This window comes from Myotis brandtii, unplaced genomic scaffold, assembly GCF_000412655.1.
Source record: "Myotis brandtii unplaced genomic scaffold, ASM41265v1 scaffold966, whole genome shotgun sequence".
NCBI lineage: Eukaryota > Metazoa > Chordata > Mammalia > Chiroptera > Vespertilionidae > Myotis > Myotis brandtii.
In genome coordinates, this window is record NW_005372000.1 from 708933 (window position 1) to 724082 (window position 15150).

At 40.0% G+C, this 15150-nt stretch overlaps 1 long non-coding RNA gene across 1 annotated transcript; it reads right to left on the reverse strand.

The window, feature by feature from the left end:
- Positions 1 to 9927: 9927 nt before the first annotated feature.
- Positions 9928 to 12315, reverse strand: LOC106724773. The gene is made up of 2 exons (XR_001360610.1): positions 11515 to 12315; positions 9928 to 10055 (listed from the first exon to the last, which is right to left on the reverse strand). It is a non-coding gene; the product is annotated as an uncharacterized LOC106724773 (long non-coding RNA).
- Positions 12316 to 15150: the final 2835 nt, after the last annotated feature.

Below are 15150 nucleotides of genomic sequence, written 5' to 3' on the forward strand. Positions count from 1 at the left end.
GAGAGGGAGAGGGAGAGGGGGAGAGAGAATGAGAGAGATTCATTGATCGGCTGCCTCCTGCTTGTCCCCTAATGGGGATCGAGCCCACAATCCGGACATGTGTCCTGACCCGGAATCTAACTGTGACCTCTTGGTTCATATGTCAATGCTCAACCACTGAGCAACACCAACCGAACCCTCCTGATGTTTTTAACTAATTTTAAAATTAATATTATATATGTACTTAGTTAAAAAACATAGTTAAATAAGCCTTATAACAACACCAACACATCCAGAAATCCTGAGGAAAGCTTTCAGATGGCCTGGGCTGACTCCTGTGCCCTTCCAGATTAATCTTGGGAGCAGAGGGCAAGACCATTTAAGAAGATGGCAGCTCCCATTCATACTGATTCTTTAAAATGCTATCACATAAACGTATCCTCTTCCCCAGGGCATGCTTTGGTTCTTTCCTCTTTTGCGTGGCCTCTCATTTACCCTTCAGGTTTCAGCTGAAGCACCACTCCACCAAAGACATCTTCCCTGACCTCTCTGACTAGGTCAATCCCCACGTGATGGGTTCTCATGGTGCCTAGTACTTCTCCTTTGTGGTATTTATCACAGTTGCAAGTTTCTGGTGTGATTAAATGTCTTTGTACTTCTCAAACAGTAAGCTTCGTTTGTTCACCGATGTAGCACATACAAGCAGTGCCCGCTCATAGGTGATGTTCAATCAATACTTGTGAAGTGAACGACTGACATGAAGGGGCTATTCCAGAATTAAGAAAGAATGCTAGTGGGACAACCGAATCAAGGATCACTACCAAGTGAATGTAGTAAGAAAAGATAGAGAAGATAAGTGGCAGGCTTGGATGGAGGAGTGGGGAGTGGAAGGATTGGGGGAGAGTTGCTTGGAAGAAAGCAGCAGGACCAGGTTTAACACCATAGATAAGAAGTCAATGGATAAGCAATGGCTAGTGGAGCAAGGTCCCAGAGGAGAGAGGAGGGACTGAAAACTTTACCATGACTATAAGGAGGAATTGGCCTTTAACAGAAGAGAGGCACTACCTCCTTCACGACTGATAGGGAAGATGGATGGGTGAGGGTGCAGGTATGTGTGAGGAGGGTATGAGGGCAATGCGGGAGGAAGGTGGACAGGGCAGGAATTTGATGCCTCCATACCTGGTGATTTATTCTCTCTGGGGAGGAGTTGAGACTTTGTGAAAAATGGGGCAGATGGAGGAGATATGTTAGGGATCTTGGGGCAAGTGTTAAATAATAGGAGACACTGTTGAGAGAAATAATGGTTGGTGGGCTCATTGGCCTAAGAGACCATGGTGTTGAGGATGCTGATGAGAGAACAAAGGATATAGGCACAGCTACACTGAATTAATTAATGAAAAAGAGGGGAGGTCATTTCATGACAGCACTGAATGGGAAGTGAAGGCTTGGAGGCATATAAAAAAGCTGAGAGTTTAGGGTTTTTTCACCATGAAAAAGAGGTTTCAGAACAGAAAAGACTGCGAGGTGGGTCCACAATGGGAAGAGCTGAAACAGGGAAGCAGTGGAAGGACAGATCAGTGTGAGGATGGACCAGATGGGAAAGGAAAGGTGACCCAGAGGGCTGCCTTGTGAACAATGATCTGAATGACCGGATGGGAGGCTGGTCATTCTCGCTGGCTCTGTGTTTTATTTGTTCCTTCTTAGTGCAGGAAGCAACACTGGAAGCAGCAGAGCCTGGTCTCAGACTACTCCAAGCCTTAGTCCCCCTTTCAAATGCTCATGAGAAGCCACAAGTCATTAGAGCTCTGCAGTACAGCCCAGCCCTGGAGAAAGTGAGCAAGACTATTAAGAAATGGCCAGAGTCCAGCACTGTTTGAGTTGTTGGGATCTTCCAAGAGCTAGTATGTTTTCCAGGCTCTGAAGGACTTCCGTTCCCTGTGGAGACTCTAGGAAAGAAAAAAAGACACTCCAGATTGTCTCCAACAGAGCAAGAGCCAGAGTAAGCAGAAGGGGATGGAATCTAGAACAGATGGAGGGGCTACATTTGAAGACGAAGGACTCCCATCCTCTGGGATGGGAAGTAAGGAAAGCCAATTCTCTGAATTTTAGTTCACAGTGATCAATTTGCTGAAATTTACCAATTCTGTCAATTTACCAAAATTTTGTTGCTTTTAATTATGTGTAAAGTTTACAACAATTTGCATGGTTGGGTGGATTTTAGCTACTTGTGAAGATTTCTACAAAGTATCAGTTGACTAATTTGAAGTTTAGTTTAGCTTAGTTTTAATTTATTTGCAGCTGTTTCAGTGAAGTTATTTTGCCATGGTTGGCCAAAGTTCAGTGTATTCTAAGTTTTTCCTTGCTTTGAATCTATGACTTTTGGGAATGAGAATTTCTTGTGTATTTTGCTCCACAGTGTTGTGCAATGACTCAAATGTCAAAAATTTTATAAACAACCATAGGGGAGGGGGATTTTTCTTTCCCCAAACTTTTTCAATCCAATAATTTGCCTTTATAATTTTTTTTACACTTGTAATTGTAATAGATATATAGACAGAGACTGAAATATGGCCATACTCTATTTCCATGCTGGTTGGTAAAGGTTATTAACAGATACTACAATAAATGATAGAATTAATTATATAAATTCTATTATACATTCATTAATTTAAGATAATTGTTCTTAGATGTCATGAAGACTGATAAATGAGCCCCACCATAGTGACATCTAAGAAATATTTGTAGAATTTCTGCTGGTTCTATTCATATCACAATTGGAAGAATACTTTAGGAAGAGCTCTGTTTACTTATTCTTATCCTTGATTATGTAGTTGTTACTACTCCTATAGTTACTTTTATTTTATTTTTTATTTATTTAAATAAGTTTTATTGAGATACAATTTATCTACCATAATATCCATTCTTTTTTTCTTTTTAAGTTTTATTTTTTAAAATCTTTATTGTTGAAAGTATTACATATGTCCCCCTTTCCCCCCATCAACCCCCTCCAGCCCATCCCCAACCCCCCATCCAAGGCCCTCACTACCCCACTGTCTGTGTCCATGGGTTATGCATATATGCATATAAGGTCTTTAGTTGATTAGCTCCCACCCATCCACTCTCTCCCATCTTCCCTCCGAGATTTCATACTCTGTTCCATATTTCTGGATCCACTCTGTTTATCAGTTTATTTGGTTCATTATATTCCACATATGAGTGGGATCATGTGATACTTGTCTTTCTCTGACTGACTTATTTCACTTAGCATGATACTCTCCAGGTCCCTCCAGGCTGTCTCAAAGGATAAGATAGTCTTCTTTTTCACTGTTGCATAGTATTCCATGGTATAAATGTACCACAGCTTTTTTATCCACTCATCTACTGATGGACACTTGGGCTGTTTCCAAATCTTAGGTATTGTAAATTTTGCTGCTATGAATATAGGAGTGCATACATTTTTTCTGATTGGTGTTTTGGGTTTCTTAGGACATAGTCCTAGAAATGGGATCACTGGGTCAAATGGCAGATCCATACATAAAGTCCATCCTTTAACATAGAGAATTTAGAGTGGTTTTTAGTACATTCACAAAGTTATATATTCATTAGCACAAATTTCAGAATATTTTCATTGCCCATAAAGAAACCCCACACCTAGTAGCAGTTACTCCCCATTCCCTCCTTTTTTCAGTCCCTGGCAACCAATAACCTACTTTCTGTTTTTATGGATTTTCCTATTCTGAACATTTTATATGTGATCTTTTGTGTCTGGCTTTTTTTCACTTAGCATGCTTTTGAGGTTCATCTATGTTGTAGCATATGTCAGTACTTTATTCCTCTTTAATGATGGATAATATTCCATTGTATGGCTAGATCATGTTTTGTTTATTCATTCATCAGTTGATGGACACTTGGATATGTATTTATTGCCACTTTTTAGCTATTATGAGTAATGTTGCTGTGAATATTTGTATGTAAGTTTCTGTGTATTTTTTTCATTCTCTTGAGTATATGCCTAGGAGTGGAATTGCTAGCATGGTATGTATTGTAGCTCTATGTTTAACTTTTTGAGAAAATATTTTGGAAGATGTTGCCAAACTTTTCTACATTAGCTGCACCAGTTTACATTGCCACTAGGAGTGTATGAAGGCTCCAATTTCTTCACATCCTTACCAACATTTGTGTTTGTTTATATTTGTTTAAGTTAACAGTTTATGTACAATATTAAATTAGTTTCAAGCATTAAACCCCCATGATTAGACATTTATATAACTTGTAACATGATCACCAGGATAAATCTAGTATCCATTTGATACCATATCGAGTTATTACCGTCTTATTGACTATATTCCCTATCCAGTGGTCGGCAAACTGCGGCTCAGCAAACCGCAGCTAGCAAGCCACATGTGGCTCTTTGGCCCCTTGAGTGTGGCTCTTCTACAAAATACCAGCTCTTCCACAAAATACCGACTCCTGCGCATGGACGAAGTTTCAATCGCACTGTACGTGCGCGCCCGCATGTGGTATTTTGTGGGAGAGCCACACTCACGGGGCTAAAGAGCCGCATGTGGCTTGCGAGCCGCAGTTTGCCGACCACGGCTATGCTGTACTTTACATTTCTGTGATTATTTTGTAACTACCAATTTGTATCTCTAAATCCTTTTACCTTTTTTTTTTAACCCATTCTCCCTAACCCCTCTTCCCCCTGGCAACCATCAAAATGTTCACTGTATGTGTGGGTCTGTGTCTGTTCTGCTTATTCATTTATCTTGTTTTTGAGATTCCACATAATTGAAGTCAATTGGAATTTGTATTTTTCTGTCTGACTTATTTCACTCAGCATAATGCCCTCTAAGTCCATTCATGTTGTTGCAGATGGCAAGATCTCATTCTTTTTCATGACAGAGTCATATTCCATTGTGTATATGCAACTGTTCTTTACCAGTATCCATTCATCTATTGATGGACACTTAGGTTGATTCCATATCTTGGCTATTATAAATAATGCTGTAATAAACATTGCTTTTCTCATTTAGTGTTTTGGGTTTCTTCTGATAAATACTCAGACCTGGAGTCGCTGGGTCCTTCTTTGTCTCTTGTTATAGCCTTTGTTTTAAACTCGATTTCGTCTGATATAGGTATTGTTTTTTCTTTCTTTGTTTGTTTCCATTTTCATGAATACATTTTTCCATCTATTTACTTTCAGTCTGTGTGTGTCTTTCAATATTAAGTGGTTCTCTTTAGACAGCATATTTTTTTTTTTAGTTGATTTCAGAGAGGAAGGGAGAGGGAGAGATAGAAACACCAATGATGAGAAAGAATCATTGATCGGCTGCCTCCTGCACCCCCCTCCTGGGAATTGAACCCGCAACCTGGCATGTACCCTGACTGGGAATAGAACTATGATCTCCTGGTTCATAGGTCAATGCTCAGCCACTGAGCCACACCGGCTGGGTGTAGACAGCATATAATAGTCTAGTTTTGTTATCTGTTCAGTTAATGTATGTCTTTTGATTAGATCATTTAATCCATTTGCATTTAATGTAATTGTTGGTAGATATATATTTATTGCCATTTTATTATTCATATTTTTGGTCTTTTAAAAATTCTTATTAAGAAGACCCTTTAGCATTTCTTATAATACTGGTTTGGTGGTGATGAACTCCTTTACCTTTTTCTTGTCTAGGAAATGCTTTATCTGTCCTTTGATTATTTCATTTTTTATTTTTTGTTAATCTTCACCTGAGGATATTTTTCCATTGATTTTTAGAGAGAGTGGAAGGGAGGAGAAGATACAGAGAAAAACATCGATGTGAGAGAGACACATTGATTGGTTGCCTCCCGCATGTGCCCTGACTAGGGCTGGGGATCAAGCCTGCAACTGAGGCATGGTGCCCTTGACCAGAATTAAACCCAGGAATCTCAGCCCTAGGGCCAACTCTCTATCCACTGATCCAAACAGGCCAGGGCTGTCCTTTGATTTTGTGATAGCTTTGCTGGGTAGAGCAGTCTTGGTTGTAACTCCTTGCTTTTCATCACTCTTGATATTTCTTGCCAGTTCCTTTGGGCTTTCAAAGTTTTTGTTGAGAAATCAGCTGACAGCCTTATGGGAGCTTTTTCTTGTAGGTAAATAACTGCTTTTCTCCCATTCTATGGATTGTCTTTTTAATTTTCTTGATGATGTGCATGAATCACGAAAGTTTTCCATTTTGATGAAGTCTAACTATCTAATATTTATTTTGTTGCTTGTGCTTTTAGCATCATCCTTAAGAAACCATTTTCTAATTCAAGGTCAAGATTTGCTGCTATGTTTTCTTTAGAGAGTTTCATAATTTTAGTTCTTACATTTAGAACTATGATACATTTGACTTAATTTTTGTATGTGATATGAGGTAGAGGTCAAATTCTATTCTTTTACATGTGGATATCTAGTCCTAGTATCATTTGTTGATAAGACTGGTATTTCTCTATTTATTTTTTTTGCATCTTGTCAAAAAATCAATTGACCATAAACATTACAGTTTAGTTCTGAACTCTCAATTATATTCCATTGTTCTATATGTCTATCCTTATTTATGACAATACCACACAATCTTTTTAAAAAAATATATTTTATTGATTTTTTACAGAGAGGAAGGGAGAGGGATAGAGAGTTAGAAACATCGATGATCGAGAAACATCGATCAGCTGCCTCCTGCACACCCCCTACTGGGGATGTGCCCGCAACCAAGGTACATGCCCTTGACCGGAATCGAACCTGGGACCCCCCAGTCCGCAGGCCGATGCTCTATCCACTGAACCAAGCCAGTTAGGGCAATACCACACAATCTTGATTACTTTGTAGAAGATTTAAATTTGGGAAGTCTGAGTTTTCCAACCTTGTTCTCATTTTTTAAAGATTATTTTGGAAATTCTGAGTCCCTGTAATTTCCATATGAATTTTAGTTTTGGTTTGGTAATTTTTGAAGGAAAAAAAAGGCAGCCATTATTTTAATAAATAATGTTGAATCTGTAAAACACTTTGGGGAGCACTTCCATCTTAACAATATTAAGTTTTCCAATCCTGGAACATGTGATATTTTTACATTTATTTAGGCATCTAAATATTTCTCTCAATAATGTTGAGTAGTTTTCAGCATGTAAATCTGTAGTTTTTGTTTAATTTATTTTTATGCATTTTATTCTTTTTGCTATTGTAAATGGAATTTTGTTAATTTCCTTTTTGGATTTTCCTTGCTAGTGTGTATAAATGTGATTGGTTTTTGTAAAATTAATTTTGGATATTGATCTTGTCTCCTATAACCTTGCTGAAATCTTTTGTTAGTTTTTTGGTGGATTCCTTTAGATTTTCAATACACAAAATCATGTCATCTACGAATAGAGACAGTTTTACTTTTCCCTGTCCAATACAACTGTCTTTTCTTTCTTTTTCTTGTGTAATTGCCCTGATGGAACCTCAAATACAATGTTGAATGAAGTAGCAAGAATGGACATCCTGGTCCTGTTCCTGATTTTAGAGAGAAAGCATACAGTCTTTTAATACTAAATATCATCCTAGCTATGGGGCTTTATCACACATGCCTTTATTATGTTCAGAAATTCTCATTATTCCTAGTTTATTAAGTGTTTTTATGATGAAAAGGTGCCAGATTTTGTCAAATTACTTTTGTGTGTATACTGAGATAATTATGCTCTTGTTTTTTACTCTATTGATATAGTATGATGTATATGATGTAAATCTACTGGTTTTTAGAATGATAAACCAAGCTGGGATAAATCCATTTGGTCACAGTATAATTCTTCTGTTGTTGGATACAGTTTGCTAGTATTTTGTTGAGGAATTTTGCATAGAGTACATTGATCTCTATTTTCTTTGCCTGTGATATTTATTTATTTGGTTTTACCAGTAGTATCAGAGTAAGATTGGCCTCATAGAATGAGTTAGAATGTGCTGTTTTTAATTCATAGATTTATCAGCTAGACCAAATGAGTGTTTTTTTTTTCTTTCAGGGGAGAGTGCGAACACAGTCCCCCACTACCACAAATTAGGCAGTCGAGCTTCCCACATTTGGGGAAATCGCAGGGGTCAGCATACCCGGAGTGCAATGGATAAGCCCTGGGGAAACCACCTTCATGATCATGGTATCTCCCCTGCCAGGTAAGTCCAAATGAGTATTATCTGTTTGTTGTAGGCACCTGAATCCTTATCTGAAATGAATATTCCACACAAACATGACATTTAACAGAGTTTCATTGAAATCTGGTACACAACAGATATCCTAAAAAGACATTGATAGAACTAATTAAGTCAAGCTGAAACTAATTGAAAACTGAAAAAAAAAGAGCTATGAAAAAAAGTTTCACAAAGCTATGAAACTTCATGCAACACAATTTCTATAAATACTGATAGAAACACATTTTTGGTAAATTGATAGTTTCACCAAATTGGATTTTGATGTTCAAAAGCAAATGTTTTAAAAGTTGATAAATTTGGAAATTTTGCTGAATTGACCTTTAGGAGCTTGATCATTGGTGTCATGTCTTCAGTAAATAGATGTCCAACTAATTGCCTAGTTTCTGGATGCAGATAAAGGTCAGAAGGGTATAAAATTAAGAAGAATATGTGAAAGCCACTTTTCCCTCCCTTTTTTGAGAAGTAGGAAGTGAGGTTAAGTGCTGGTAGTAAGAGATGAAAATCCAAAGACTTTAAGTGGAAAAGTTTGTAGGGGTCAAAGAGATGACAGGATTGAGCAAGTCAGGCTTACCGAGTTGTGCTCAGTGCCCAGCTCTGTTGATTCCAATTCCAATGTTTTGTGATATGTTTTGTTTCTCAGAACTCTCATTGATGAGGGCACAGGAGTAGAGAAATCAGATGATTAGTAAGTGGGTGGGAGAGAAAGGCATGGGGTTGAATAGGGGCTGCCATGAGAATGGATGACATGTTGGATCATAATGTTCAGGCTGGGTTGAAAGGAAGAAAGGCCTGGTACACACAGGGAGACAAGAGGGAATTCAAAGGCCTGGAGTTGCAAGAGGTTGAAAGTGTGATATGTACACAGGGGTATGAGAGAGCCAGAGGCAAGAAGGTGGGTTTACAGAGTAAGATTCTGGAAGGTAAAAACTCAGGGGGTAAAGTAGAGCTGGTCTTGAAAGGGTCAATGGCCTGTTAAAGAGAGTGGGCTGCATGATCATTTCCAGGAGGAGAGAACAATAAAGAACTCTGGAGCCAGAGTCTTGAAGGGGTCATGCACTTGGATAGGGTAAGTGAGCAAATGTGACGGTAGCAGGTCTTGGGATGGTGAACAAGATTCTGGGCCTAAGACTTCATTAAATAAATAACCAGAAGCTGTTTCTTCCCACATCCACCCTCAGTCAGACCAGCATGAATCACCCAGTGTGTTATAAAAAAGGGGGTAGCTGGTTCTCAGTATTTAAGATTTCTCCAGAGAGGCCTTTGATCTTTCAGTACTTGCTTGTATCTTTGCTAGCTCCACATTGACTTCTCAGTTGTGTTTTGAAGTAATGATACTCTGTCTGTTGCGCTAGCATATCCTTTTAGGTCTGATCGATTGAATTTAATGGTTCATTATGTGACTAGCTCTAGGCTGTTTTCTCCCAAAGGCAGACAGGTTAGAACTGCAATCTTGCCAGCTTACTTCTGGGTTGTGCCAGCAGGTGGTCTAGGCCTTAGCAGTTAAGGCTAACACCATTAGAAAGAGGTGGTACAACCAATGTCAAGTCCCAAAAGAGAAGGGCTTCACATAAAGATGGAGAAGCCAAGGATGCCAAAATGGGGAATAAGAAAGCTCTCCTCCCTCCACCTTTGCCCTTGATGTGTGATTTTGAACTTTTCCTTTAACCTATAGTGTCTGCATGACTAAGGACTGGCAGAAGTACTCATAAAATTGCCTTAGTCTGCTCACACTACTCTAATAAAATACCATAGACAGCTTAGAAACAACAACATTTTATTTTTCATTGCTCTGAAGGCTGGGATGTCCAAGACCAAGATGCCAGGATGGTTGGGTTCTGGTGAGGGCCATCTTTCTGGTTCATAGCTGTGTCTTCTTCTAGTGTCCCTAAGTGGTAGATGGAGTAGGGATCTCTGAGGGGTCTCTTTTATAAGGACACTAATATTGTTCATGAGGACTCCACCCAAAGGCCCCACCTCTTAACACCCTCATGCCAAGCATTAGGATTTTAAAAAAATGTATCTTTATTGTTGAAAGTATTATAGATGTCTCCTCCCACCCCCCATTAACCCCCTCCCACCCCTCACCTACCCCTCTCAAGCATTAGGATTTCAACATATGAATTTTGGGGTGGGGGAGGACACAAACATTCAGACCATAACAAAAACCAATATATCAGTCTTCAAAATTCACATTTTAAGTGTCTTCCTCTCAAGGTGCTACATATCTCTGCCCTGTCTCTTCTTTTTTCATTGTCACCTAACTTCTTGAATTGTCTTTATGGTTATTTTTTCCCCCTCTCAAGAGACTGCTCTATCAGAGGTTAACGGTGAACACCCTAATTCCCAAGTCCAGTGGCCACAGATACTCATTAAAGCACTACCTCAGAGGCTGGCCAACATTAGGGTCTGACAATACAAAAATTATCTAGTGTCTGCCCTCAAGAATTCACAATCTATACAATAGATGTTTTGACATCCTCTTCCCCTGGACTTTGAAACACCAGTGTTCTAGTTGTAGTCCTTTTACCATCCTCAGAGGGCTTCTTTCTCTCTCTGGTCTTTGCATGTTGGCTGTATCATAGGCTTTTTTAAAATTTCTCTTACTCTGTATTTTTTGTTGGAAATTTCATCTAGTCCAATTGCTTCCATTCTAATGTACGTGTATGTGTGACTTTCACATCTATATTGCTAGTTTACATATAGCCTCTGAGCTCACATAACTGTTACATATATCCTTTGTCCACATGATAGCTCAAGAGGATTAGTATGCTTTCAACAAAGTTCATCATGGCAATCTCAGATCTGCTTTTCCTTTGCTATTCTGTTGGTAGAAAGATTCTGTGAATGAAACTCAACTTCTCCCTCTACCTCATGTAATCCCACACAATGTCTGTTCTAATCTGTCTCTGTCAGTTTCTACCTCCCCTGCCAGTGGGCTTAGTGTAGTCTTCAGTCAACTCCCCTTGAATTCCTAAACCAGGCTCCTACTTGGTTTCTTTGCTTTTAGTCTGTCTATCCCATCTTCCAGTCTGATGCAAGAATGATCTTTCTGAATGTAAATCTGATGCCTTTTTCTCTCCACTTAAAAATCCTTCAGTGGCTTCCCCTGAAGCACTTTATCATGTCTTACGTGGCCCTTTGTAACCTGATCTTGCTTGGCTTTCCTGCTTCATTTCCTCCACTTCTTCATCAAATACTAAACCCCAGCTGCACCAAATTACTTTCTTGGAATTTCTCAATCACTACATACTGCTTCATAATTCAGTGCACTTATACCTGCAGCTCTTGCTGCCTGGAATGCCCTCACAGCTGACTTCTCTCAGCAGTTAGAAATTAATACTTACTTTCTTCAAGATTCAGCTGTTTCCTCCGAGGTTCTTCTTTATTGGCCTCCTTTCTTGGTACTCCAGTAAGCCTGTGTGCACCACTTTCATACTACCTGTCTACTATGCTGCGTTTATTTATTATCTGTCCCTCAAATTGGCCTGTGGATCCTTGAAAAGTGATCCCTGTATTTTCTATACTAGCACAGTGCTTTGAATGGAGGAATATACTTGCTGAATGTATGTGATTATTTTTGAGTGCCTTCTATGCACAAGGAAGATACTGCACTAGGTACTGTGATGAATTTTGCAGGTTCTCTTTCCCCTTAAAAAGGCAATTTCTCAGACTCCTTCATAGATTCTGTATCCTGTCTGATGTCAGCCTCCTTCCCCTCCACATATACACTCTGAGTCACTCCATTCATTTCCTTAGCTTTAATTGCTGACAACTCCCAAATCTGTTCTCCCAGTAAAGAACTCTTTTGCAAACTCCAGATGCCCCCAAGCATCTTAAACTCAGCACTTACAAAAGTGAACTACTTTATGTTTCTTTTATCCTCTGCATAAAAAGATGATTGTGGCAAAGTTTCGGCGACAATTAAAAAAAAAAAGCAGTTAGAAATTATGTCAGGATAATAACATTAAGTTTTCTGTGACATCCCTAGAAACAGCTTTTGTATTTTCTTTGAAGTGAACAGCAGTAAAGCTTTAATGTTGTGCTTCCTATGCTGGACTACATGGTGGTCTGCCAAGGTGAAGCCACAGTGTAAGCGAGGCTCACCTCCTAGAGCAGGATGGTCTTAGGCGACCCCTGTGAAAGGGTCGTTCGACCGCCAAAGGGGTCGCGACCCACAGGTTGAGAACCACTGTCCTAGAGCATCAATTCTAACAGAAGTTTGTGTGTGTGTGTGCAATATAAATTATTTGAGTTTTAAGACTGGAAAATACTATTTTCATATTGTGAACATAATGCAAAATGCCAGAAGAGTTTAAACTCCTTTCCTCAAAATGTAGGCACACAGACCATTTCTATTATTAAAGAACCCCAAGTGTAACTACCAAATTCATGTCCCCAGAGTCAGAGATATGAATTACCATATGCCCATGTATTTAAGGGCACCAAGAGGAAAGCCTTGGGGTACAGACGTTATCCAGGAGTGAACAATGGGAAATCAGCACCGCAGGAAGTTCTTTTTCAGATGAAGTAAGAGGAAACCGGGGAAGGGAGGAGTTAGTGAGCTTTAAATACCAAGCTAGGCTGAGAACTTTTTTCAATGCATTGATTCAGTCAATAGGTATTTTCAGAAGCCTATTTTGCCCCATGTTCTCTACTGGGTGCCACAAGAGTGAATTAGATAGGTCGCCTAACGTCAAGGAGTTCACTATCTAGTGAAGGGTGCTAAACAATGTAATTGTGCTTTTGCCAAAATAAAGGACGTACAGTGTGAAATTGGGCCACTGGAGAAGTGCCTAGCTTTGCTTGGGGAATTCAGTGATTATTTCACATAAGATACATCATTTCAGCTTTTGACTAAGTCTTGGAAAATGTACAGGTATTTTCTGCCTGAGGGTTTGTGAGAGTTTTCAGAAAACAGGAATATGAAATGTGTGGGAAATGAATTAGATGCTTGCTTACATCCTTGACAGTCATTGCCAACACTTAATTCCCTGGAGAGGAAGAAGCCCATTTCTTCAGCCTTGGACTACTCAGCAGTGTAGCTGAGCACTGTCCCTGCACACAGCACCGTGTTTATTGTTTTTGTAAAAGCTCAGCCTGAGAGCTCAGTATGTCAAGGACAACATGTAGCTTTCTCTTCATCATTAAATAACTTCTATTGGGCAGCTATTTTGAATCAGGTCCTTTAGTAGGAATAGGCATCCAGAAGATTGAGTCCCAGTTTCTGGCTTCAGGAGCTCAGTTGAGTGAAGGATATCAGTCAAGCAGACAGGCATTGGTGATCCAGTATGATGAAAGCTTTGGTAGGTGTATGCCCTGAGGACCATAACTACACACAGGGGCCTCATCACATTTGGAGGGTGAAGTGGAAGTTGGAAGCTTCAAAAAGGCGACTCCTGAGTAGAGGTTTGAACAAGGTCTTCTATGGTTGGGTCGCAGCCTCATCTCCTACCATTATCTGCTTCCACTCTTCATAGGAAACTACTTGATATTTTCTGACTATCAGACCGTTGTGTCATAACAGTCTTGATTTTATCCGCAAAGGCAATGATGAGTCACTGTAATTAGTGCTGGTTGAGATCAGTGTTTTTCAGGAAAGGCTGTAATCCATTAGTGAGCTGTAGAAATCAATTTAGTGAACTGGGACCAATATTTTTAAGAACTAAACTAGGAAAGAGTAGAAATATTACTATGCATATTTGTAAAGGCAAATATTTTGTGATGCTTTTGCTTCAATTATATATGCATGTGACTATTGTGTTCTGAGGTAAAATGCTCTTTGATCTGTGGATCACAGTAAAGAAAAAACCTTAGAAAACACTAAAGGTTCAGCAGAAATTAGTTTAGGCCTGTGCATCACTGAACCATCAATAACAAGGGATGGAAATACTACAACTGCTTTAGTGTTCTGGGATGGATGTTTGGGAATCAACCCAGGGAAGTGTAATACAGTTAGGTAAATTCAGTGGATTATAGAAACACTAGAGGCCTGGTGCACCAATTTGTGCACTAGTGGGGTCCCTCAGCCTGGCCAAAATGGGCTCTCCGACATCTGAGGGGTCCCGAATTGCAAAAGGGTTCAGGCCAGGCTGAGGGATCCCACCGGTGCATGATCTGGGCTGGGGAAGGATGCCGGAGGTTGGTCAGCCTGGGAGGCACCGTTGGAGGGCTCCAGGGTGTGTCCGGCCCATCTCACTCAGTCCCAGTCCTTATCAGCTGGACCCCAGCAGCAAGCTAACCTTCCAGAGTGTCTGCCCCCTGGTGGTCAGTGCATGTCATAGCGACTGGTCGACCAGTCGACTGCCCCCCTCTCCCCCGTGGTCAGTGCACATCAGTGAGTGGTTGAGTGGCCTTAGCATATCATTAGCATATTATGCTTTGATTGGTTGAATGGATGACCGGACACTTGGCATATTAGGCTTTTATTATACAGGATAGTAGTGCACCTTGGTTCACTAAGTAATGAACTTGTGTGTGTCCATGGTCAGAGGAGCCACCCAGATGTCAGGTTTTTGTACAGTTAGATATGTAAAAGGGGGCAGAGGGTTTCTGGTTGGTAGAGACTGCATCAATTAAAGGTAGTAAGGGGAGCTGTGCAAAAAACAACAACAGTCAAAATAAGGACTTCCATGCTTCTGGAGCATAAGATTAGAGGCAGGGGAAGTAGCTGGAATAGTGCATGGATGCCTAATCACTGAGGGGAGTTGTGGTAAGGAATCTGGATGCTTTTCCTATATGAATGGAGGAGCCACTGAATACAGTGGGGCCTTGACTTACGAGTGTCCCGACTAACGAGTTTTTTGATACCAGCTGTCTCTCGGCCCATTTTTTGCTTTGACAGAGTAATTTGAGTTAACGAGCTCCTTAATGAGCTTGGTCTCGGAACGAATTAAACTTGTAAGTCAAGGCCCCACTGTACTATCAAGCAGAGCATTAAGATAACAGAATCTTATCACTCTGGCTGCAGTGTGGAGGGAGGC